At 45.6% G+C, this 24,772-nt stretch overlaps 1 long non-coding RNA gene across 1 annotated transcript in view; it reads right to left on the bottom strand.

The window, feature by feature from the left end:
• The window catches only part of LOC117877103, a 60,879-nt gene extending 36,681 nt beyond the window's left edge, over positions 1-24,198 (bottom strand). The window contains exons 1-2 of the long non-coding RNA XR_004645608.1: positions 23,953-24,198; positions 22,611-22,775 (exon numbers count right to left, since the gene is read on the bottom strand). This is a non-coding gene — a long non-coding RNA (uncharacterized LOC117877103). The remainder of the gene's footprint in view (positions 1-22,610; positions 22,776-23,952) is intronic.
• Between the last annotated feature and the right edge of the window lie 574 nt (positions 24,199-24,772).

The raw sequence follows: 24,772 nt of genomic DNA, 5'->3' as shown, positions 1-24,772 counted from the left end.
TGCCAAGAAGGCCAATGGCATATTGGGCTGTATTAGTAAGAGCATTGCCAGCAGATCGAGGGAAGTGATTATTCCCCTCTATTCGGCACTGGTGAGGCCACATCTGGACTATTGCCTCCAGTTTTGGTCCCCCCCACTACAGAAAAGATGTGGACAAATTGGAGAGAGTCCAGCGGAGGGCAACGGAAATTATTAGGGGATTGGGGCACATGACTTACAAGGAGAGGCTGAGGGAACTGGGGTTATTTAGTCTGCAGAAGAGAAGAATGAGGGGGAATTTGACAGCAGCCTTCAACTACCTGAAGGGGGGTTCCAAAGAATCATAGAATATCAGGGGTGGAAGGGACCTCAGGAGGTCATCTAGTCCAACCCCCTGCTCAAAGCAGGACCAATCCCCAACTAAATCAAGAGGATGGAGCTAGGCTGGTCAAAGTGGTAGCAGATGACAGAACAAGGAGCAATGGTCTCAAGTTGCAGTGGGGGAGGTCTAGGTTGGATATTAGGAAACATTCTTTCACTAAGAGGGTGGTGAAGCACTGGAATGGGTTACCTAGGGAGGTGGTGGAATATCCATCCTTAGAGGTTTTTAAGGCCCAGCTTGACAAAGCCCTGGCTGGGATGATTTAGTTGGTGTTGGTCCTGCTTTGAGGTCTCTTCCAACCCTAATATTCTATAAATCTATGATTCTATGATCATTGGCTAGTGCAGGCGGCTCCCCGCCGAGCATGCTGACTTTGTCAATTGTATTCTCAGGCATTGGTTGTACAGGCAGCCTAGATGCCTAACTCGGGCACTGTGAGTTACAGGGTTGTTCTTGTGCCTAAAAGTTAGGGGCTGCAACCCTCAACATCACAACACCTGGACTCCTTTCTGGACCTGGGCCCAGGTGACTCTACAAGGTGGGACGGGTGAAGGGTGAAAGTGACAGCAATTCTGAGAGCGAGGGCAGAGAAAATGATTGGCTCTAGGAAGCAGTTCGGATCACTGGGAAATGTCTGGAGCCCCTACAGTTTGGACGAAGAAGAAGATCTCCCACAAGACTCATCTTTTGTCTTCTGGTGCTTTGCTACCAAAACAACCTCCCCCCCCCACACGCATTAAAAAAACCAACAACTTTGCCATCGGCCAAAGATCCTTCACTCCAAACATTCTCACCTGTTGGCTTTTCACGATGCTGCTCTTTAAAATTAGGGGATCGTAACTATCATCTCCTGCCCCCTGACCTTCCTAGAAAACTTCTTCGTCATGCAGACTCTCTACCACTCTCCAGGAGCCATCCTCCGCCTGCTTTTTACCTAGTGCTCTCCTGTCTGCTTAGGTGTTTCATACAAAAAACTTTTCTTCTTTATTGAGTTACTGTAACTGGCCACTCAATAAGCACTATTACTGCAGCATGTGGCAAGCTGCCCCTGTGTAGGGCTCGAGGATGGTTTTAGGACAGCCCATGGTACAGAGCATTGTGGGGGCGGGGAATCCACCTCAGCAGTTGCACTTGTGGGAGCCCCGTCTGAGACATCTCTCCCATGGGTGCAGCATGCTCCCCACAACGTGGCTGTGGTGCCACCTATTCTGGTGAGTTCCTCCAGGTATGGCGGAGGAGTGATCTGGCAGAAGTCCCCCTGCTCTGTTGAATATACAGGCTGTGCAAAAGGCGGGCAGTGGACAAGAAAGATGGCCCTTTGTTCCCTCCGCATAGCACCGCTATGTGACGAGCGCACCCAATAATTCGCTCGGCATCCTCAATACACCACAGAGGTGAGGTGGCTGCAGGACCTCTGAGCTCTTACATTGTGCTGCAGAAAGAGGTTTACAACCTAGTAACCAAATACCATTAGCAGTCACCTGTTGTTGCATCAGAATGATCGCTGCACTGGCACGGTCAGCTCCAGCAGCCTGGCTTTCCCCCGTAACTCAGAAGCAGAAAAATCATTTCGACAGGAGTTGGCATGAGCCCCTTTTGTATTTGCTGCAGAGTGTGACTATTACTTTTGATATACTAATAATTTCCTCATGGGTAACACTGTAACTAAGCCTGTTTGGTTAGGTGTTCTGGCTTTTCCATGCATATTTATTATAAATTAAGTGCTAAAATCCACTGCATTAGCTCAGGAATGGATTTAAAGAGCAGAAAAATGCAAGTTAGCTTTTGTTTTATGGGTTATAGGTTTTATAATATACTTTCTTCAAGGAAGAATGAGCATGCTTCCTTCATTGACATCACTCTTTGAAAGCTAATATTTTTACTAGCGTTCACACCGTGCTGTAAATTAATTTAAAATATCTTTTAAGGACGTAATGAACACAATGAACAAGGGAAATGGAGAGGAAAAGATGTGGCGAGGAAATCAAATGAAAATAACCAGACCTGATCACACCGGTTAGATTTAAAACTTTATATTAGCCTGAACTTTAAGAATGCAAAAACAAAACAAAAGAAAAACCCAAAAAAGAGAGAGATCAAGATTGCCTAGTGAGCAAACCCCTCATCTTCCTAGTCCTCTTGTCAAAAGCGCATAGGTCGGGGGGAAGCAAATAGAATGGGTAAATATTGTATTAATAACTCTTGGAGGATGGACTTGTGTGGGACATCTAGATTTAATTCCCAACTCTTCCACAGAGTCCCTGGGTGACCTCAGACAGGTCACGTCATCTCTCTGTAAAATGGAGATAATAATCTAGTCTTTGTCTATTTAGATTGTAAAGTCAGTGGGCCAGGGATTGTTTCTTATTAGGCACGTGTGCAGAGCCCAGCCTAGAGGGACCTTGTGCTTGACAGGGTCCTCTAAGTGCTGCTGCAATAAAAACCAATCATCTCCCTGGACTGCGAGGTGATACTGTTCCAGTGTGTTGGGCAGGTTAGTTTGTCCTCTTTTCCCCTAGCGACTTCTGACTGCCCGGCTCACTTTGGCTCATTTCCATCCGGGAGGTAGGACCTTTTCTCAGCGTGCAGACTTCACCAGACCTTATCCTTGCTTCTGTCATCTCAACATGGACTGGGATAAAGTGCTGCGCCTACAGAGCATTTGGGCCATTGCAGCTAGCGCAGAATGCAGCTGTCCACGTGCCAGGCCGTGTCCCACCCCAAGAGTGGATGGTACCTGTGCTGGGTGGCGGGCGCGGGCTGACAACTGAGTGCCAAGTGGAGTTGTAGGTACTGATTTTGATGTTTCCTTAAGGGGCATGGTTTCCTGCTCCCCACAAGACCAGATGTGCCAGGAGTAACCATCATGAACATCTTGTCTGACCTCCTGTATAATACAGCCCATAGGAATTCCCTGATCTAATTTCTGTCTGAACGAGAGCAGATCTCTTGGAAAAACATGCAATCTAGATTTAAATATTTAAGTGGGTGGGTTCTTATAGACTGTAATTAAGTCACCCCTTAACCTGCCCTTTCTTAGCTGAATAGATTGAGCTCCTTGGATCTATCACGGTAAGGTATGTTTTCCAATCGTTTAGGACACACTGGAAATCTCACCCATTTCCCCAGGCTTTTGCAGAAGCCAGCGTAGAAGGCTGGAAGGGACAAAGAACTGGGGATCAGGCACTGTGCTGATGGGTGCTAAGTTAGAAGATGGATATAGGATAATGTAGACGGACCAGGGCGGAGTGATGAGAGGGGAACCCAGATCTGAATACAAGCTCGCCCACTCTGGGCATGGGCTCATTGCAAGGGATCAGGTTTCATTACTATAGCACTGCACATCCCTGCTACCCAGCTGGGAAAGCTGGACGCAAACAAGACACCCAAACCATCCAGGGCAGCTCTTGCATTTCCCCCAGATCCCCTGTTCTGGCTTCTAATTTACACCCCCAACCCCTGTATCTCTGTCCCTTCAGGGAAGGGCACACGGTTCCTTCAAGTGTAGAGTCTAAACAGGCACAACAGCACTACCTTAACTCCCAGCCTACAGTGACTCCTGGAGCTGTCTCCGAATCCTGCCCGGGAACTAACCCCACGTTGGCTGCATTGGTGGGGCAACCTGCAGCAGGCTGTGGCAGGGTAGGAGATGCCAAAGGACCTGAGCACCCTGTCACATGCTTAATGGGTCTTCAGGGGTCCTATTTGGCCAATGTGTGCATGGAGGGATAGAGCATCAGAGAAACACTTACACAAATGAGCCTTAATCTCTTCCTCTTTTTCCTTGGGTGGCTGAAGCAGATGCCATTTCTCCTCCTAGCAGCGAGGACCATAGAATTCTAGAACTGGAAGGGACTTCGAGAGGTCATCTAGTCCAGTCCCCTGCCCGCATGGCTGGACTAAGAATTATCTAGATCGGCGGATCTCAACCTTTCCAGATGACCATACCCCTTTCAGGAGTCTGATTTGTCTTGCACACCCCCAAGTTTCACCTCACTTAAAAATTACTTGCTAACAAAATCAGACATAAAAATACAAAAGTGGCAAGCACCCTGTTACTGAACAATTGCTTTCTAATTTTTACCATATAGTTACAAAATAAATCCACTGGAATATAAATATTGTACTTACATTTCAGTGTGCCGTATACAGAGCAGTATAAACAAGTCATGGTATGAAATTTTAGTTTGTACTGACTTCACTAGTGATTTTTATGTAGCCTGTTGTAAAACTAGGCAAATTTCTAGAGGAGTTAATGTACCCCTGGAAGACCTCTGCGTACCCCCAGCAGTATGTGTACCCCTGGTTGAGAAAAACTGATCTATACCATCCCTGACAGATGTTTGTCTAACCTGCTCTTAAAAATCATAGAATCATAGGACTGGAAGGGACCTCAAGAGGTCATCTAGTTCAGTCCCCTGCACTCCTGGCAGGACTAAGTATTATCTAGACCATCCCTGACAGGTGTTTGTCCAACCTGCTCTTAAAAATCTCCAATGATGGAGATTCCACAACCTCCCTAGGCAATTTCTTCTAGTGCTTAATCACTCTGACAGTTAGGAAGTTTTTCCTAATGTCCAACCAAAACCTCCCTTGCTGCAATTTGCTTCTAGTCCTATCCTCAGAGGCTAAGAAGAGCAATTTTCCTCCCTCCTCCTTGTAACAACCTTTTATGTACTTGAAAACTGTTATATCCCCTCTCAGTCTTCTCTTCTCCAGACTAAACAAACCCATTTTTTTCAATCTTCCCTCATAGGTCATGTTTTCTAGACCTTTAGTCCAGAAAAGACCAACAAAAATGATTTTCTCCAATTTGTTCACATCTTTCCTGAATTGTGGCACCCAGAACTGGACACAATACTCCAGTTGAGGCCTAATCAGCACAGAGTAGAGCAGAAGAATTACTCCTCTTGTCTTGCTTACAACACTCCTGCTAATACATCCCAGAATGATGTTTGCTTTCTTTGCAACAATGTTACACTGTTGACTCATATTTAGCCTGTCGTGCACCAGATCCCTTTCTGCAGTACTACTTCCTAGGCAGTCATTTCCCATTTTGTATGTGTGCAACTGATTGTTCCTTCTAAGTGCAGTACTTTGCATTTGTCCTTACTGAATGTCATCCTATTTACTTCAGACCATTTCTCCAGTTTGTCCAGATCATGTTGAATTTTAATCATGTCCTCTAAAGCACTTACAACCTCTCCTAGCTTGGTATCATCTGCAAACTTTATAAGTGTACTCTCTACGCCATTATTTAAATCACTGAGGACGATATTGAACAGAACTGGACCCAGAACTGATTCCTGTGGGACCCCATTTGATATGCCCTTCCAGCTTGACTGTGAACCACTGACAACTACGCTCTGGGAATGGTTTTCCAACCAGTTCTGCACCCACCTTATAGTAGCTCCATCTAGGTGTATTCCCTAGTTTGTTTATGAGGAGGTCATGCAAGAGAGTATTAAAAGCTTTAGTAAAGTCAAGATATACCATGTTTATCACTTCCCCCCTATCCACAAGGCTTGTTACCATGTCAAAGTAAGCTATTAGGTTGGTTTGACACAATTTTTTATTCACAAATCCATGCTGACTGTTACTTATCACCTTATTATCTTCTAGGTGTTTGTAAATTGATTGCTTAATTACTTGCTTCATTGTTTTTCCAGGTACTGAAGTTAAGCGCACAGATCTGTAATTCTCCGGTTTATCCTTATTCCCCTTTTAATAGATTGGCACCTTATTTGCCCTTTTCCAGTCTTCTGGAATCTCTCCAGTCTTCCAGGACTTTTCAAAGATAACTGCTAATGGCTCAGATATCTCCTCAGTCAGCTCCTGGAGTATTTTAGGATGCATTTCATCAGGCCCTGGTGACTTGAAGACATCTAACTTGTCTAAGTAATTTTTAACTTGCCTTTTCCCTATTTTAGCTTCTGATCCTACCTTATATTCATGACTGCAAATAAATAGCCACGGGCACTTATGTAATTCTGCTAACGAGTTATTTTATTGCACAAGCCAAATCCAGTAGAGAATATTCTGTTTGCCAGGAAAAGAGTTTTAATGGGGAAAAGAATCATAAAACCAACTGGCTGAAAGGTTCCAAATATTCACGTTTCTCACAAACTGGTCCAGAACCTAATTTCATCGAGTTTGCATCTGCTATATATTTGTGTCTAGTAATTGGAGAGGTGTTTAAGCAGATGAACATCAACAAGAGATGGGCAAAGTTTTAAGGTTCACAGCTTTGAGTGAAGAAAAGCACTTGGCTGAAAGGATTTGGGTGTTTATTTATTGTAGGTCTACAAAACTTGGCTGGAAATCTTGCAAGAAGAGTTTTTTTTTCTTTAGCCTGCCAGTTCAATACAGGTGACATTTGTTTTGCACACAGTCATATGTGTTAGGGCCAGAAAGGTCCATTGGGGTCATCTAATCTAACCTCCTGTATAACACAGGCCAGAGAATTCCACCCAGTAATACCTGGATTAAGCCCATAATTTCTGTTTACAGAATATGTAAAGGTGCTTACTTCAGCCAAGCCAGATGGTCCATTTTTAAATTCCTCCCTATCAAAAAAATCTTCAGATTCATAATAGGGCCAAAAAGTGGCATGACAAGTATGGTCTTCATTTCCTGTGTTTGTACAGCGCCTTGCACAATGGGGGGTGATGGTAATACAAGTGATAAATAATCGTATTTCATGGATTCATATGAGCAATGATAGCTGAACAGCCAATACCTCAGCTACATCCAGAGCGTTTCAATAGTCATCAAGGGTTCAGCTCTGGAAAGCACTTAAATCATGATTCTGACCCATTGACTTCAATAGAACTTAAGCATGTGCATTACGCACTCATAGATACCTAGAATTTCAGGGCAGAAGGGACCATTAGATCATCTAGTCTAGCTTCCTGCATATCACAGGCCAGCTGTCTCTTGCTCACGGGGCTTGGGGTGAGGGGCTGTTTAACTATGGTGCTGATGTTTGGGCTTGGTCTGGAGCCCAGGATCTAGGACTCCACAAGGTCGGGGGGTCCCAGAGCTCGGGCTGCAGCCTGAGCCCAAATGTCTACACCACAATTAAACAACCTGAGCCTTGTTAGCCTGAGTCAGCTGGCATGGGCCAGCAGTGGGTGTCTAACTGCAGTGTAGACATCCCCTAAGTTTCACCCACTTCCCTCTGTATTGATTTGTGGTTGACCAAAGCATCTTCCATAAAGGCATCAGATTGGAAGACATTAAGAAATGGAGACTCCACTGTTTCCCTCAGTAGTTTCTGCCAATGCTTAATCATCCTCATTGTTAAAAATCTGTGCCTAAATTCTAATTTTAAATTGTCTGGCTTCAGCTTCCAACTGCTTCTTATTCTGCCTGTCTCTAGTAGATTGAAGAGTCCTTCCACAGCCGGTATTTTCTCCCTGTGAAGGTATCAACATACTGAAATTAAGTCACCGCTTAGTTGTCTTTCTGGCTAAGGCGTGGTCTTCATTGGGGGACGGTGTGGAACTCCATCTAAGTTATGCAACTTCAGCTAGTGAATAACCTATCTGAAGTTGACGTACTTTACTTTACTTTACTTACTGCAGTGTCTCCTGTCGACTTCACCTGCGCCTCTCGCCCTGGTGGAGTACTGGAGTCGACGGGAGGGCGCTCGGGGGTTGATTTATTGCGTCTAGACTAGACCCGATAAATTGACCCCTCACTGGATCGATCGCTGTCTTTCGATCCTGCGGGTAATGTAGACAAGCCCTAAGCTAATCAGACTTAGCTTTTTAAGTCTCTCACTGTGAATCATTTTCTTCAGTCCTCAAATAATTTTTGTGGCTCTTTCCTGCACCCACTCCAATTTTCCAACATCCTTGTAAAAATAAGGACACCAGAATGGTGCACAGTATTTCATTATCAGTCTCAGCCTGGCCATATACAGCGGTAAAATCATCTCCGTACTCCTGCTTACTACTATCCCGTTTATACCTCCTAGGATCACATTATCACTTCTTGCCCTAGCATTGCCTGGGAGCTCAGGTTCGGTTACCTCTCCACTATGACCCCTAACTCTTCTGAGTCCGCCATGCTGTAGGTATGGCCTGCAATCCTTGTTCCTAGATGGATAACTTTGCATTTGGCTGTGTTAAAACACATTTGGTTTGAATGGGCCTGGCTTTCTAAGTGATCCAGATTGTTCTGTCTGACTGCCCTGTCTGCCATCGTTATTTGCCACTCCACCAATCTTTGTGTCAGCCGGGGATGGACAGCGCTCACTGGCAGTGTGTCCTAGTGGTTAGGGTTCTCTGACTCTACCTATCCCCTCTCTACTGTCTCTCACTGGCCCCTGTCGCATCCTGTGGTGTTGACCCAACTCTCCGCTCAGTTCGCCGATTAGCCGTATCCCTCTCCGGGGTAACAGCGTCCCAAGGAATATATCGGGTGCCAGGCCTTCCCTGAGGTGGGAAAGGAGGACCTTCAGTCTGTTTAGTGACCCCCGCAGCTGTTCAGTCCCAGCCGTAGAGTCTCCCAAGGGGGAGACTGGAAGACAGGGGTTTTGTGCCCTCCTTAACAAAGGTGGCTGGTAGTGGCGCTCTGGCTCTCCCACACCAGTGGACCCCAGCCTAGGGCCGCGTGAGAAGCAAAAATGTGCAGTGCCTTATGGCTGCCTCCTTAGGCCCCTTTCTCCCACTCACTGCCCCCTCAAAGTCCTACAGTCTGTCACTGTTGCAAAGAAAAGGAGAACAACTGAATCTTCAGCCTCTTTGGGCTGAGCAGGCCAGCTCTTGCTACCAGGAAAAGGTTTCTGTAGCATCCTCCTTCAGCAGCTTTCTGGGTCTGTCTCCTTGCCCTGCCTTTCCCCCCTTTTAAGATCCACCTTCAGCTGGAGCATGCTCTGTAGGTGCTGGGCAGGGCCATCTGGGCCCAGCATTGCTCTTTAACCCCTTCACTTCCGGTGTGGGGTTTCTACACACCGGCACAGCCACAAATTTAATCAGCCATGATTTTTATATTTCCAGATCATTCATGACAACGTTGACTAGCATTGGGCATAGTACTGATCAATTCAGAACCCCACTAGAAACATCCTGTAGCAGGTTGGTTACCCCACTCCGATTAGAAAGGGGTTAAAAGCAACCAAAGGAGGCTGCTTTGGTAAGTAAGCCACAGGCGTGGTTACACCCAATTAGGGCACAGCTGGCCCTGATAAAAGGGCAGGCTGGGAGAGTGTGAGAAGACTCTTGTTTTAGCTGGGGAGCAGAGAGGACCAGGCTGCCTAGGAGAGCAAGCAGGGTACCTGGGGCAGAGCAGGGCTGGGGGAAAGGCAGGAAGAGCTGAGGAACTCTGGCGTGGTGAGTCCCCAACTGAGGCCTTGCTAAAGGCCAGGAGAGGTACTAGGGCTGCAAAGAGGCAGCTGGGGCTGGAAAGGCATCAGGTCCAAGACCCCTGGCCGATGAGTGGCTACTTCAGACTGCATTTTGCCCATGAGGGAAGGGACTAGATGAGAACTGGCAGTGGGTTACTGAGATGAGGTGGGCTTAGGGGATTGGGGTTCCCCAGGGAAGGGGAGACCCAAAGTGTGGGGGCACTGCTGTGGGGCAGCACCCCAAGGTAAGGGGCACTGGGGTCCAGGAGGGACGCGGGGCCTGAAATGCTATAAATGGTGGCGATCAGGAGGAAGCAGGCACTGGGAGGAAGACACTGGCCAGCAGGAGGTGCTTCGAGGCTGGAACTGAGCTAATTCCTGGACGACCTGCAGGAGGTGCAGCAGCGGTGAGTGCCTGCCATGCTATACATCCCCATTGGATAGTGATTCTCATTGACAACTACTCTTTGACATTTGTCAGCTGTCCAGTGCTTACTCCATGTAACATGCTTTATTGATAGAGTGTTATTTTTTTAATTGGACTATCATGGGGTGCCTAGTCAAATGCTTACAAAAGTCCAACTACATTACATCTACGTAGTTATCTTTATCAACCAAATCAGGTTTGTTTGACAAGACCAATTTTCCACAAAACCATGCTGACTGCCATTGTATTCCTTATTCTTTATTAATCGAATCCCATATCAGCTTTCATTACTATGCATGGGATTGATGTCAGGCTAACCGGCATGTAGTTACCTGGGTTAACCCAATTGAATATCGGCAAAATATTAGCATACTTCCAGTCTTCTGAAATTTCCCTGGTATTCCATTATTTATTAAAAATTAACATCAGTGGGCTAGATCTCCTCAGCCAGCTCTTTTAGAACTCTTAGGTACAAGTTATCCAGGCCTGCTGATTTATAGATGTTTATGCCTGCTACATGTTTAACATCCTCCTTTGTTCCTAATGGACAAGAAGGTACTTCCTCATCCTCAGATGCTACAAGGACATCATCCTGCTCCTTTCCAGTTACAGAACTCCGTAATAATTCTCTCAATAAATAAGAGTGTTGAATTTTGTAGGAGACAGAGTAGTGGGTAGAGTTATCAGGCCCTAGTCCAGCAACTGGATCTGTGGTGTGGGAGTTTTGTCCCCCATGGAGCCAGCTGCAGGATCAGGGTTTTAGCCTCTGTTAATAAAGATGAGGAAACATATAGGCTCAAGTACAGTTGACAGCTAGTGGGGTGGCAGGGTGGTCTAGTGGACTGTTCATTAGTCTATACTAGGAATCAAGAGAAATGGGTTCAAATTCCAGATCTATCACTGATCTGCTGTCTGACTCCGGGCAAGTCTCAGCATCGCTCCGTGGCTCAGTTTCCCCTCCCATCTGTCTTGGCTGTTTAGACTGGCAGCTCTCTGGTGCTGAAAGCTGTCTTATGATGTGTTTGTCCAGTGCCTAGCACGCTGGGGACCCTGCTGTCAGTTGGGGCATAACTGTAATCCAAATAGTAAATACTCATAATAATTAATAATACTAATTAATTATCATGATTGATAATTTCACTGTGTTATAGATTGACCATCTCAGTGCGTTATTCCCGTACGTTGGCAAGGGTCCCACGTTGGCGGTTTCCTGTGGAGCTACAGAATACCAGCTTGGTCAGCATGTTTCTTATCCCTACTATGTCATTATAGGGAAATGAACAAACATTAAAAAAAAATACACTTAGTAAACGTCAACATTGACTTCTATCCTGTGTCATTTAAATTCTGATGGATTTGCAACTAGTAATGTTTGTGTGTCATTGAAGACAATGGCCGTGACCTACTATTGTAGTGGAAAGTTCATTAGTTCTGGTAGATTAGACAGTATTAATTAACTAAGATTAAACATTCTTTTAAACCACCATAAACTGCCATCTCAATGTAGCAGTTTATTAAAGAACATTTTCTGGTTGTTTGCTAAACCAAATGGAAGGGACAATGTAATTATATTTGTCCCATCAAACAGAAAGGTCAGTTGACAAGGATGATGTTTCCTAGTAGTTAATTACAAGTGGATGATTTCATTGATTAAATATATGCGCTTGTTAAACAATGGCACAAAGCTAAGGGACACCCAGGAACTCATTTTTTTTAAAAAACATATTTTAAAGTGTTATTTCCCCCTGTATAAGTCACAGGTTGAAATGTAGATGAGTAGTTTTAATGAATTTATCGGTGCTGACAATATCGGTGCTACATTTTAAGGGATTAACCATTCTGCTAAAATACTTCTAGAAGAGTTAAACTCCCTCCGCCTTATTCCTCACCCCGACGCCAGGCGTCTGTGCATGGCGTCTCAACTGCTAATGGTGCGAAATGAAAAGGGTTGTGTAACATAGGCACACTAAGCCCAGGCTCTGTATCAGGTTTGAGCCCAAGTGCCCCTTCTGTTCACACACAAATCAGTCTGACTCTGGTCAGCAAGCGCTCAGGACCCAGGTCCTAGACCCTGCTGAAGAGAGCGGATCAGAGCCTGGGGCCCCGTGTGACTCAAGTCCAAATACTGGCATTTTGCTGAGTGGACATAGCTCAAGCCGCAGACCCGCGTCAGAAGGGACACGTTAGCTTGACTGTGAGACCTGGGTCCCGCAATTGTAAACCCAGGTCTACAATGCAGTGTGGATGCTCAAGCATGGGCTTGGAAACGCCGTGTCCACAAGCCCAGGTCCCACAGACCCAGGTCTACAGTGCAATGTAGATGTAGCCTGAGACACCATCCTAGCTGTAGAATGGTTACGGCAGACATTTATTATTATTAATGGAGATATCCCATCTCCTAGAACTGGAAGGGACCTTGAAAGGTCATCGAGTCCAGCCCCCTGCCTTCACTAGCAGGACCAAGTACTGATTTTGCCCCAGATCCCTAAGTGGCCCCCTCAAGGATTGAACTCACAACCCTGGGTTTAGCAGGCCAATGCTCAAACCACTGAGCTATCCCTCCCCCCAGGGGGACATGCAGAAGAGGGATCGTCTTATGGTTAAGGTACTGGACTGCGACCCATTGCTGTCAATGGATGGATGGATCACTCGATGATTGCCTGTTCTGTTCATTCCCTTTGAAGCACCTGGCATTGGCCACTGGATACTGGGCTAGATGGACCATTGGTCTGACCTGGTATGGCCATTCTTATGTTCTTACGCTAATTTCCGCCAGCTGAGGGTCTAGTGTGGGGGTGAAACTCACTCCAGCATAGAGGGGCCACTCCAAAGGACGGGCGTAATTTCAGACCTATTTTGAGGATTTAGGTGGTGTGTAGGCCTTTAGCTGGGTTGCTGCAGAGACTGAATTCCAGCCTAGAAGTATTTCCGAGCGCCGAGTCTGCTGTAGGGTTCTCTATTCTCATCAGCCACCTAATTAACTAACAATTCTAAATGACCTTGAAAATCCAATTAAAACCTCAATAATCAACCTGTCACTCTTTCTCTGGGAGAGATCTCTGTTAACCAGGTAGGTATATGGTGTTATACACTCTCAGAGCACAAAAGAGAAGCCTGTTTTCAAGCATGAACCCAGTTACAAATACACATAGAAACAGCAATTAAGAGAAGCCAAGCCCTTGAGGTGAGGAGCCAGGGGATTGTTATATGTCTGTTTAAGAGCTGGAAAAAGCCTGGTCCTTAAATCTAATGGTTTTGTATCTGATTTCACCTTTGCACAGCCTTGAAACAGGAGAGGTTTTCATGTAATGTATTCAACTTAGAACGACCTAATAGTCCCAGGCTGTCTAGGGACTGGAATGTATAAGGAGTTCGCTTTGAAGATAACATATTAAACCATTCCACAGACTATCTACAGTTCATTATCTTTGAAATAAAATTATCCGAGCAGCACAGCCACCATGGAGCAGCACAGCCAGGTGCTGCAGAAAGAAAATAATAATTTTCATCGACTATTTTAAATGCCAAAAAACCGAGACGCAAGTAACAACCTTTTGCACAGTTGTGTCTCTGTCTAAGCCATCTGCAGGCAATGGCTGATCGGCAAGCAACGGCACTAAAAGATGCCTGGGGGATATCCAGCTGAGATATGTAAATCAAATGGAATTTTTTTTAAGCCTACAAACGTTTCTTCGCTGCTGTGTTACTTAGTTTCATGCAGGTCTATCCACTGATTTCTATCTTTCTACCTGTATGTATGTGGCCCCATCACCACAGTATCTGAGTACTTCACAATCTTTAATGGATTTGTCCTCACAACCCCTCCGAAGGTGGTATTATTGCCGTTTTACAGATGGGGAAACTGAGGCACGAATCAGCTAAGTTGGTTGCCCAAGGTCCCCCAAGGGGTTTGTGGAGTATGGAATTGCACTCACGTTTCCAAGGGTACAGCTACACTGTAAAAAAAATAATCTTATGGCAGTGAATCTCAGAGCCCTGCCTGCTGACCCAGGCTCACACGCTAGCACTCAAAATAGCAGTGTATCTGTTCCTCCTTGGGCTCCGAGACCCTTGGCCGGTGGGCCTGTAGAGAGTTTAACTGTATCCCCATGTCTTCGGCTAGCACCCTTACCACTGGACCATCTCTGATGTCAAAGGGGAGGGACCCTGGATCTGTCCATGTTTGCTTCTGGAGGGAGTTGCTTTCTTCCCAGGGGTCCTGGCTCTAATTCCCAGGAGGGTTCCCCAGGTAGCATTAGGCTACGGGGCGGGGGGAAGATCTGAGCTCTGGGAGGAAAGAGGTCAGCCCCAGCTAGCTCCCTCAATCCCCTACTGCTGTAGAAAAAAAAATCTGTTTTCTTCTGGATGGGCTGAACTTGTCCTAATAGCGGAAGCTCAAAGCATCAGCCGCTGCAGTATTGCTAGGGAGCAGAGACTCGACAGTTAATGTCATTTGTTAGATGTCTGCACAGTGCTTCACACAATGTGGTCCAGCATGAACACAAGAACATAAGAACGGCCATACTGGGTCAGACCAAAGGTCCATCTAGCTCAGTATTCTGTCCTCCGACAATGGTCAATGCCAGGTGCTTCAGAGGGAATGAACAGAACAGGTAATCATCAAGTGATCCATCCCCTGTCACCCATTCCCAGCCTCTGGCAAACAAAGGTTAGGGACACCATTCCTATCCATCCTGGCTAATAGCCATTGATGGATCTATCCTCCATGAATTTATCTAGTTCTTGTTTGAACCCTGTTATGGTCTTGGCTTTCACAATATCCTCTGGCAAGGAGTTCCACAGATTGACTGTGTGTTGTGTGAAGAAATACTTCCTTTTGTTTATTTTAAACCTGCTGAGGCCTTCAGCCACTAAATGTTCAACAACAGGAATACAATTTTGCAAGTTAGGCCAACCCTAAAAAACAACTTAAAAGCAGAAGACCGTGGAGGGACCATTATAGAAGTTGTCAGTGTTGGAGTTTGTGTGGCTCTGTATAGAGGTTCCTATCCTGTAATGTCAGTGATATTAAAATAGCAGCGTCAGCTCATCCTCCATAATGATCAATTAGGACAAGAGTCAGCCACTTGCACTCGCTCCCCCTGAGAAATACCTTACTCTGCAAGTAAAGCCAAATTGAAATGAATGGGATTACTCCCGAAGGAAGGTTCTCCTGAATGTGAGTAAGGATGGTAGAGTCTGACCCTCAATAGCTGGAAAATAAAGGTTGATTTCAGCCTAAAAACGTTAATATTTTGCCACATTTTAAAAACGTTTGAATTTGCTCTGCCTACTTTACAGCCCATGTTTTGTGTGTCCAGATAACTGAAAAGGCAGGTTTGTTTTCCAAAGTCCTATTTGCTGGTGAATACAGAGGAAGGATGGGTTTAAGGTTCAAGCCACTGGACGTGGGCTCAGGAGAACTGCATTCAATTCCTTCATCTGCTACCGATTCCCTGTGTGAGCTTGGACAAGCCATGCCGTTTCTATCTGTGAAATGGGAACAGTAACAGTTCCTCACCTCATAGAGGGTGGCGCGGTTATACTCATTCATGCTTGGGGGGTGCTCAGATACCACATGACTACACAGGTCCCACTCATTTAGCTAACTTCACAATGTTTGGATTCATAAAAAGAAAGCAGTCAATATTTTTTTTAAAAAATCAGCAAAATATCCTTCCTGAATTGCAGGAAAAGCTGTGAAGTAGGAAGAACATAGCTTTCAACATTGCAGCCATATGTAACATAAACACTATGCTGTCTGTTCATTTCAATGGCCTTTGGATCATGCCCATTGTCCCCGCAGGAAGTAGAAAGAGAGACGTAAATCCTATAGGTTTCCAGATCAGTGCCGGAGGAGTGGAGTGTCTCTTTGCTTAGGAACAAGGAAATGCCAAGATACCGACAATTCTGCCGTGTTTCCCCCAAAGTTCCGGAGGGAGAAGCACACGTTCACAGTGGAGATAGACTGCATCTTGGGGAGGTGGGAAGGTGTTGTTAATAAGTTAGCCAAATATAGAAAAAAGAGATTTAAAAATCTGATCCGGACACTGCCAAGGTCCTTTTGAACCCGACACAAGGTGTTCTGATAATCTGCTAGGCCCAACGGCATCCACTTTCCACCTCCAAATGGAATCTCTTTACAGCTCAAACAAGTAAATTGGTTTGGGACCCAAGGTTTCCTTTTCTTCTACCAGCACCGTTTCTTCTCTAGAACAGAGCCACAGAACGTCCCACGCCCATGTCAGCTCTCTCCTCCTCAATGCTGCCTTCTTATATCTAAATAACCATACAGCCCTCATCACCATAGGTGGTAAGTGCTTCATAGGCATTAATGGATTTAGCCTTACAGGTCAGGGAGGTCAGGAAGCTCTCTCATTCCCATGCTACAGGTGGGCAGCTGAAGCATAGAGAGACTGAAGTCCAGATCCTTAAAGGTATGTAGGTGCCAAACTCCCATATGAGTTTTCTGAATGCCCATGGGAGTTTGGCACCTCTATACCATTAAGGATCTGGGCCTACGTGACTTCCTCCAGGGGACCTGCCGCAGAACTGGGAATGGAATTCCACGCCCGTGGCATGATTACATTGGCTATGCTTGTTACCATAGAAATAGCCTTAAACCGTCCTACCTTGTTCAGAGCATTTCACAGCACCCTCTCTCCTATGCACAGCTCGCCCGTCCCACCCCGCACTGTCAATTCACCGTTGGTGTGGCACTCATCCCATACTGGGACAAGGTGCATTGAGTGGTGTGAATGTCTCATTGGCTGTAGTGCTGGTTGAAAATTTTCCATCAAAACTTTTTTTCAGATGGAAAATTGGGACTTTCGATGAAACCAAAATTCATGGAAAGTATCTGTACATAAGCATCTAGTTGATTTTAAGCCAACCCCCACCCGCATCCATTTTAGGGATTTTCAGCCATGTTCAAAAATTCAGGAAAGGAAAGTGCCCCTCCCGCACCCCCTGATTATCCCTAAATCGCCTCGGTTTAAAGCTGCTGCCTACAGCCAGCCCAATGGCTGTTAATGATTCACTTTGAAAATTCAAAAGGCGCCATGTGGTGACAATGTCACAGTGAGAAAGCTTTGTGCAGGCCCATTTGAGCATGAAAACGTGTGCAGGGCTCCAGAAGGGGAAGGCATGGAGCCACAGAAATGATAGGAAGGCAGCCAAGGCATTAGAAACCCGCTTTCCCCGTGAGCAACGAGCTCAGAATGCTGCTATGCGTGAGGAGCCAACAGTGCTGGCATTGTCACGTCCTCCTGGCCTCTCTCGTTGGCACTGAGGGAAATATTCAGTGGAGCGTTCCTGTCGGGGGAGGATTTGTTCCCAGGCTTTGCCACCGTGAGGACGTCCGTTGACACAATGGTCAAACCTGACAGAACATCCTGTCAAAGGTCTGTCTTCAACAGGTAGCATTAAAAACAGAGAATGTAAGCAAATAGCAAAACGTGACATATAGTACCAGCCTGGATGGGCGTGATAGGGTGAGGGGTGCTTAAAGACCCATTTTACACTGAAGCCTTGTGTAAATATATTACTAGAGAAACCCAGGAACAGAAGTATTGTAGTAACCTACTGGCCAGGTGTGTCTTTATCCCCCTCTAGTGTCTTGAGCATGTAAAGAAGGTTATGAGCTCACTACTCGCCCCCTTGCTATGGAGCCCGTCCTTTAGAGTCATAGATTCCAAGGACAGAAGGGACAGTTGTGATCATCTTGTCTGACCTCTTGCGTTACACACGTCAGAGAACTGCCCCGAGTGCTTGTTAAAGAAAGAGCCTTTTTCGTGGCTCATGGCTGGGAAGAGGCAAGTGCCAAGTCTGGAGCCGATGAAAAGGTTGCCTTGACTCCGATTCAAGCCAAGGTGAGCACAATGCAGCGTACTAACAACTATACGATCACAACATGAGACCCTCTGCCACTGGACCTGTTTGCTGCTCCAGCAATAAAGAGTCACGCTTCTGCCTCTGAGGTTAATTTCCTACTGAAGACCTGAGCAGGGGTATTGTGACAATTGTATCAGAAGGTACCAGGATCATGACTTGGGGACATTTAGTGCTCACATTGCCTATGATCTCTTGCAGAGGCCACATTTTCCTGGCACTGTATAATGATAAAGCTCCAATAACTCTAATGGGAATCACACAACTAAATGCTTGGCCACTCTTTGGAATTCACTCCTGGAATCTCCCCACTTACGCTCATTTGGCTGGCCATGGGAAGAAGCTACATTAGCATCACGTGAAATTATTTGATTATATCAGAGAGCCGGTTCTAGATAGTGGTAGGAAATTCACATGCAAGAACCAAGGTGGCTCTTGGGGTTGAGAAAGGTCCCTGGATTCTATCCCCTGCATGGGAGGCTTAAATTCAGCCCAGGTCAGCAGTGACCAAAGGTTATTAACATGTGATTCATAGAGTCCATTGGACAGCTGCTCAGGTGCCTGTGTGAAATTAGCTCCAGCTTTTAGTTCTATTCCTAGTAGAGCTGTTTCCCCCATCTCCCCAGTCACAAAACAACCACCTCACCTGGCAGGAATTAGCACCTATAAAGGCATCAGGTGCAGAAAGGCAGAGGACTGAACAGGCATGGAACCTGAGCGACAGGCCTTCTCAAACTCCATAGCTGGTCCGCCAGGGTTCACGAGTATCAGCAAGGTAGTGTGGGGAATGGGGTGGCTTATACTAACCACTGCCTGTGCTTCTTCTGTTCTGGGGTTAAAGGACTTCATCTTTTAGAGCATTGGGCATCTTTCCAAACATGATATTTCAATAGCTAATTAAACAAACAAAAGCCCTGATCCTGGATTGGGATTCTGTATGGATGCAGGTGTCCCTGCTAAGAGATTCCAAAGCAGGAGAAGGGAAAAATCCCAGGAAAAACATAGAGCTATTTCTGTTTCCTAAATAATGTTGTCATCACATGATTGCATGAAGACCAAGACTATAACAGGGTTCAAAAAGGAGCTAGATAAGTTCATGGAGGATAGGTCCATCAATGGCTATTAGCCAAAATGGGTAGGGATGGTGTCCCTAGGCTCTGTTTGCCAGAGGCTGGGAGTGGGCAACAGGGTCTGGATCACTTGATGATTACCTGTTCTGTTCATTCCCTCTGGGGCCCTGGCATTGGCCACTGTCGGAAGACAGGATACTGGGCTAGATGGACTTTTGGTCTGACACAGTACGGCCGTTCTTATGTTCTTATGATTGTCACTAAAAGCAATTACCAAAGGAGCTGCAGGAAAGATGCAATTCCTATGCAGTTTCATGGTATTGTATTTACTTGGTCCTGTGAAATGCAGTTACTTGATATGCAAACTAGACACAATCAACTCCGGTTTGAATAAGGACTGGGAATGGCTGAGCCATTACAAACGTTGACTCTATCTCCCCTTGTAAGTACTCTCACACTTCTTATCACACTGTCTGTACTGGGCTAGCTTGATTATCACTTCAAAAGCTTTTTTTCTCTTAATTAATTGGCCTCTCAGAGTTGGTAAGACAACTCCCACCTGTTTATGCTCTCTGTATGTGTGTATATATATCTCCTCATTATATGTTCCATTCTATATGCATCCGAAGAAGTGGGCTGTAGTCCACGAAAGCTTATGCTCTAATAAATTTGTTAGTCTCTAAGGTGCCACAAGTACTCCTGTTCTTCTTTTTGTAGTTACATGCTGCTACCATTCACTTACACAGTACCAGGTGTCATCTAACAGAATGCATTAGCACACATAAAATCCACATGCAGGTCTTTTCTTTCTTTTAAGCTTAAACTTTTAATAAGAATCGGCTGTTTCTTCTGCTGCAGTTTGAGACAGATTCCTTCCCTAATATCGCATCCGTGACACAGAACGGCATGCTATTGGAGAAATTCTATTTTAAACTGAAAGCCCAAGTGGAATAGGTATTTACTGATTTGAACATGAGGGAGGAAGTGGGACTTCAAGATACCTACTCAGAAGTACATCAAAAAGAGGAGATTTAGTGCAAATCTCACTACTGAGATAGTCATTAATGATACTTTCCTCCTAAGCCATAATGCAATTGTCAGCTCACAATTGCTTTTTAAACCTCAGGAAGGCGGTGGGTTTTTTTTGTTTGTTTGTTTGTTTTTTTTTTTTTTAACACAACCTTTCATTTTCTCTAGATGTGCCAACTTTGCCATGTGATAGCGACGTGCTGTCTGCTGTAACGGCCAGTCTAAACGAGGGGCTCGAACCTACAGCCATTCACATGAACATATAACTTCATTCCGAAGTGAGACCCATTGACTCTGGTGGAATAATTTTACACAGGGGTGTAAGAGTTTGCAAGATCAGGCCCTAGGAAGGCCACAGAACGTTTGCTCCACTGGCAAGCTAGAAAAAAGCATGGTGATTCCGAGTTCATTCATCTGGTACATTTGTGTAAGGGCTTCTGAATAAATAATTCATTTCCTTCCCATCAGACTTTCTTTAACCTTATTCCCACGCCCTGCCTTGTCCCATACTTTCCTTCCTATCTTGATCTTTGAGGGATGCTGCTACGAGTCTTTGTCACTCTCTGATTTCATTTGTTTAATTGTTGTTACAGCAATGCATTGATATTCCAGAGCTCTCGGTCATGATCAGGGCCCTGTTGTGCCAGGTGCAGTGCAAACACATGGGTAGGCCCTGCCCCTGCCCTGACAAGCTTACAATATAAACAGTCCTAAACCATATTCTCCCTCTCTCCCCACTATCCAATGTGCCCTATCACTGCCCAACCCACAGAGATGGCTTCAGGCCCAGTGGAGATGGAAGCAACCCATTCTAGCTACTCAATATGTCTAGCTTCCCCTCCAGCCTCTGTGACCCAGGCATTTCTTGATGCCAATTGGTGGAGCGCACAGTGGGTGCATAGAGAGTTACAGGGATCCCTAGCTCAGTTATATGCATAATAATTCACTAAAGGAAGCTAGTGGCCCACGGGTTGTCAGAACCATTGCAAAAGGTAGGCAAGGATGATATTGAAGGAGTTATGTGCCTAGACTGGAAATTATGTTCTTAAAGTCTGTGAGTTAAAGCAGGTCACTGGGGGTGACAAACACGGTCATTTCAGACAGGCAGGAGATGCTTATCTATCTGTCTGGTTAAATGCAAATTGTGTATTGTATACTGCACAATGAAGGCCTCTTTGCATTCTGAGCCACCAGCTTAACAAGATTAAGAAATTGCAAAATCTATCGAGAGGAACACACAGCAGGAGGGGGTTCGGTTTAACGATCAAAGGACTGTTTTGATATATCTGGGGTTGCAAAGGGAAACCGTGCTATCCTTCAGCCAGGAGACAAGCTGCCAGCTGGCTTGTCTTATGAACGTAGGAGCACAGCCCGGCTGGCTGTTAGATGCTGGGAGAGAAACGTTGGGTGAGTTAACCTTTCTGAGATAGGGGAATGTCTTGTCAGTTAAGTTTAGGCTCTAGTATGCAAGTTATGATGTAATTGTATGTAGCCCTTTGTTTCCACTGGCATCTCTCTTCTTTGATAAATAAACTCATACCGGGTTTTACTCTAAATGCGTCCAAGTGCTGGGTGTTACGCAGAGCTGTGACCGATGGTGTAACTGGCCAGCTGGGGGGTGCTGTCCTTCGGGAGCAGAGAATCCGGGAATTCTGCGAGTATCCAGTGGATCTGGGGCTGGGCGCCCCAGGGGAACGCTCGGAGGTTGGAGTGTGCCTGTCGCTAACCTGTGAAGGGAGAATGGGGCTGCAGAGCAGGAAGGCAGTGCCTGACCCATGGCTTCCTCATGCTAAGCGAGGTTCCTCACTCCTGGGGAGTGTCACGGCCCCTTTGCTGGTCGCTAGGGCTGGTCCTCCTGTTAGTGGAGGACAACACTCTTACCAGTGCACTGGGGCTCCCGACATCAGGAGAAGGGGCCTGCGTGGCCTCTCCTGCCTCTCTGCAGCCCTTGATGGCAGCCCCAGCTCATTTCCCCCAGAGGTGGAAGCAGAGGAAATGTTTCTAGGATGCTTATCACCACAGCAGCCAAACATGTCCAAAGAAGTCACATTGTTGCTCTCTCCCCACTACAATCAGTCTAGGCCTCTCCCCATCTTCCCACAGCCCGTTCTCAGCTCAGTAATTTTAAGCCCCTCTGAGACATCAGATCTCCATCCGCTCTGACCTCTTCTTGGCCGCTCCAGCTCTCGACAGCCTTTCCCCCTCAACAAACACTTAAAATAACCCTGGTCTATGAAGGCTAAAAAGCCTGAGGAGCTTGGCAAGCTATTTTCCCAGTACAGCCAGTTCTAAGCCAGCCTACATACAGCTGTTTTCCTGCGATTATTTCATCATGTTGAGAACACCCCAGTCAGGGCTTCCTAAGATCTGAAAATAAACTTTATGTGGAACCTAATAAATTAATAACAGCAGGAATACGCTTGAATAGGAGCCTTGAATAGAGACCCACACTAAACACACAAACTAATGTAATACACTTACCTCTAAAGGGGGCACAAAGGTATGCCTTTTAGCTCAGGGAGGATAAGGTCATACTTTTAGAAGCAGAGGTCCCAGGTTCAATTCCTGCTGCCGCCAAAGTTGGTTGTAAACTTTTGGACAAAATATTTTTTGTCAGGAGTTGCCAATTCTTGTTTGTGTTTTCCGCTGCAGAACAAAAACAGATTTTGAAACCTCAAAATGTTTCACACACTGGAGTTCCAGTTTTCCGGCTAGCCCCACTGACAACCCCTGCTGCAGCTGTTGCATTACATGTGTAATGGCACACTGCACCAGTTTAGGACAGGAAGTCATGAAAACCCTATATAATTAAAACTGCATGGGGAATGTAGGTAGAATTTAGCAGACCGTAGAACCTTTTGTAAACAGTGCTGTGGAATCTATCATGACAAGAAATAGGCAGGAGTACATTTTCACAGCCCCAGTAGCAAAAGCCTATGGGCCGTTTCTTTATGTTGCATCACCACCTCAATGGTGTGGAGAATTGGGCCCAATGCATTCAGCAGAACTGTGGGGCAGTATGGACTCAGAGAGACCACTACCTTCTGATCCACCAACACCATTTCAAATAAAATTCTGGACTCAGCCTGGCCCTAATGAACTCAGACAGTCCGAAACCTCGTGGGGGTGGGGAGATGGCTTCAGAGGACTTGTGGCCAGGCTGCTACTTGTTAGGTCTTTTGGTTCGTTTGTGCAACCGAGGACAACAATATAGATCAGCACTGCAGTAGGCGGGTTGTTCTAATGTTTATCTGCCACTTTCCCTATAAAGGGGTCACGACAAACCAATGCCGAATGTGTCATTAACAATAAGAGTGATTTTAAAATGCAGCAGTGAGATTTACAGAGCAGGCTTTCATCTGAATTCGCCTCTTGATTCGCAGGTTCCTGCTCTTAGTCGCCATTCCTTTTGCCACTTCCAGAATAAGAGGCCTCTTGCTGGCATCAGTCATGGATGGAGGCTTGGTTAGCATTTGTATGCGGATAATATACAGCTCTGCATCTGTTCCTGCAGACTCAGAGGGGAATTGTCTTGTCTAACTTTGTGTTTTCATGCAGTTCGAGGATGACAGAGGGTTTTTTTTTTAAAACGAAATGTTGAACAAAGAATGACATTTGATTAGCCCACAATGCCTTTTGAACGGCATTTCCCCTCAGTTCTTTTGTTCCTTCTGATGACTTCACTCTGATTTGCATAGCAAATGAAAAAATAATAAACCCCATCTCACTGTTAAATTTAGATTTGGCATTTGAGAAGCGTGACAACTATATTACCTGGAATTGTGATTGTTTAGCGTAGGGACATTCCTAGCCTGTGCCCTACCTTTGTATGGTCCGATCATAAGCAGATAAGACATCTGAAAATGTGAAGACTCAAGATTTATCTTTTAATCCTCGCTTCCGCTAATGAGTTTGGTATTATTGTGGATGGTCTCTGAAGTGCTGGCAAAAATCAAAGAATGTGAGTGATTGATTGGGTGAGGTCACAAGAGCATTTTCACCTGCCAAAAGGAGGATAAACAATCTCAGATCAACAGAAGTATTCTTGGAAAAGAGTAATAAGGTGTTTGCTAATTGATGGAGAGCACAGGAGAGGATGGGAAAAATCCTGCTGTTCAGAACTGTGTACAGAGGCTAGCACAGTGGGTTCCTGGTGTGGCCAATTCTTAGAATTTTACCATCTGTCTCACACAAAAACATCAAAGCACCAGCTCCAGGAGTCAAGGGATTATATCAGAATCTCAGTTTTCCTTTTTTAAAAAAGTGTCTAGTCCTCATGGTTGCAGAGAAAAACATCATTCTAGTGCACCCTTAACAGCTCAGAACCTAGAAGCTAATTAAAAAAAACCCACATGTATTATTTTTTTTAAATCTCATGATTTTCAGGGCATGATTTAGGATTTTTTGGGTGCTTGGGGGTGGCAATACTGGGATAACAACAACGATGCTAACAGAGGCACAGGCCAAGTGCTGTCTGGCCTAGTAGCGTGTTATGTTTCTTGCCTGCTGGACAAAGGAGGTTGAGAGTGGACTGAGTGGCATTAAACACAGCAGGACACCAGCTGGTCACCAGAGAGGCCGCGCAAGAGCGTAGCAAAGAGAACTGAGCCACTTCATGGGAAAAGGAGGAGGAAGAGGAGAAC

The sequence above is a fragment of the Trachemys scripta genome, chromosome 4 (assembly GCF_013100865.1).
Source record: "Trachemys scripta elegans isolate TJP31775 chromosome 4, CAS_Tse_1.0, whole genome shotgun sequence".
Taxonomy (NCBI): Eukaryota; Metazoa; Chordata; order Testudines; family Emydidae; genus Trachemys; species Trachemys scripta.
Note: the sequence above shows the minus strand (reverse complement) of the source record. Positions and strands in the feature narration are given on the sequence as shown.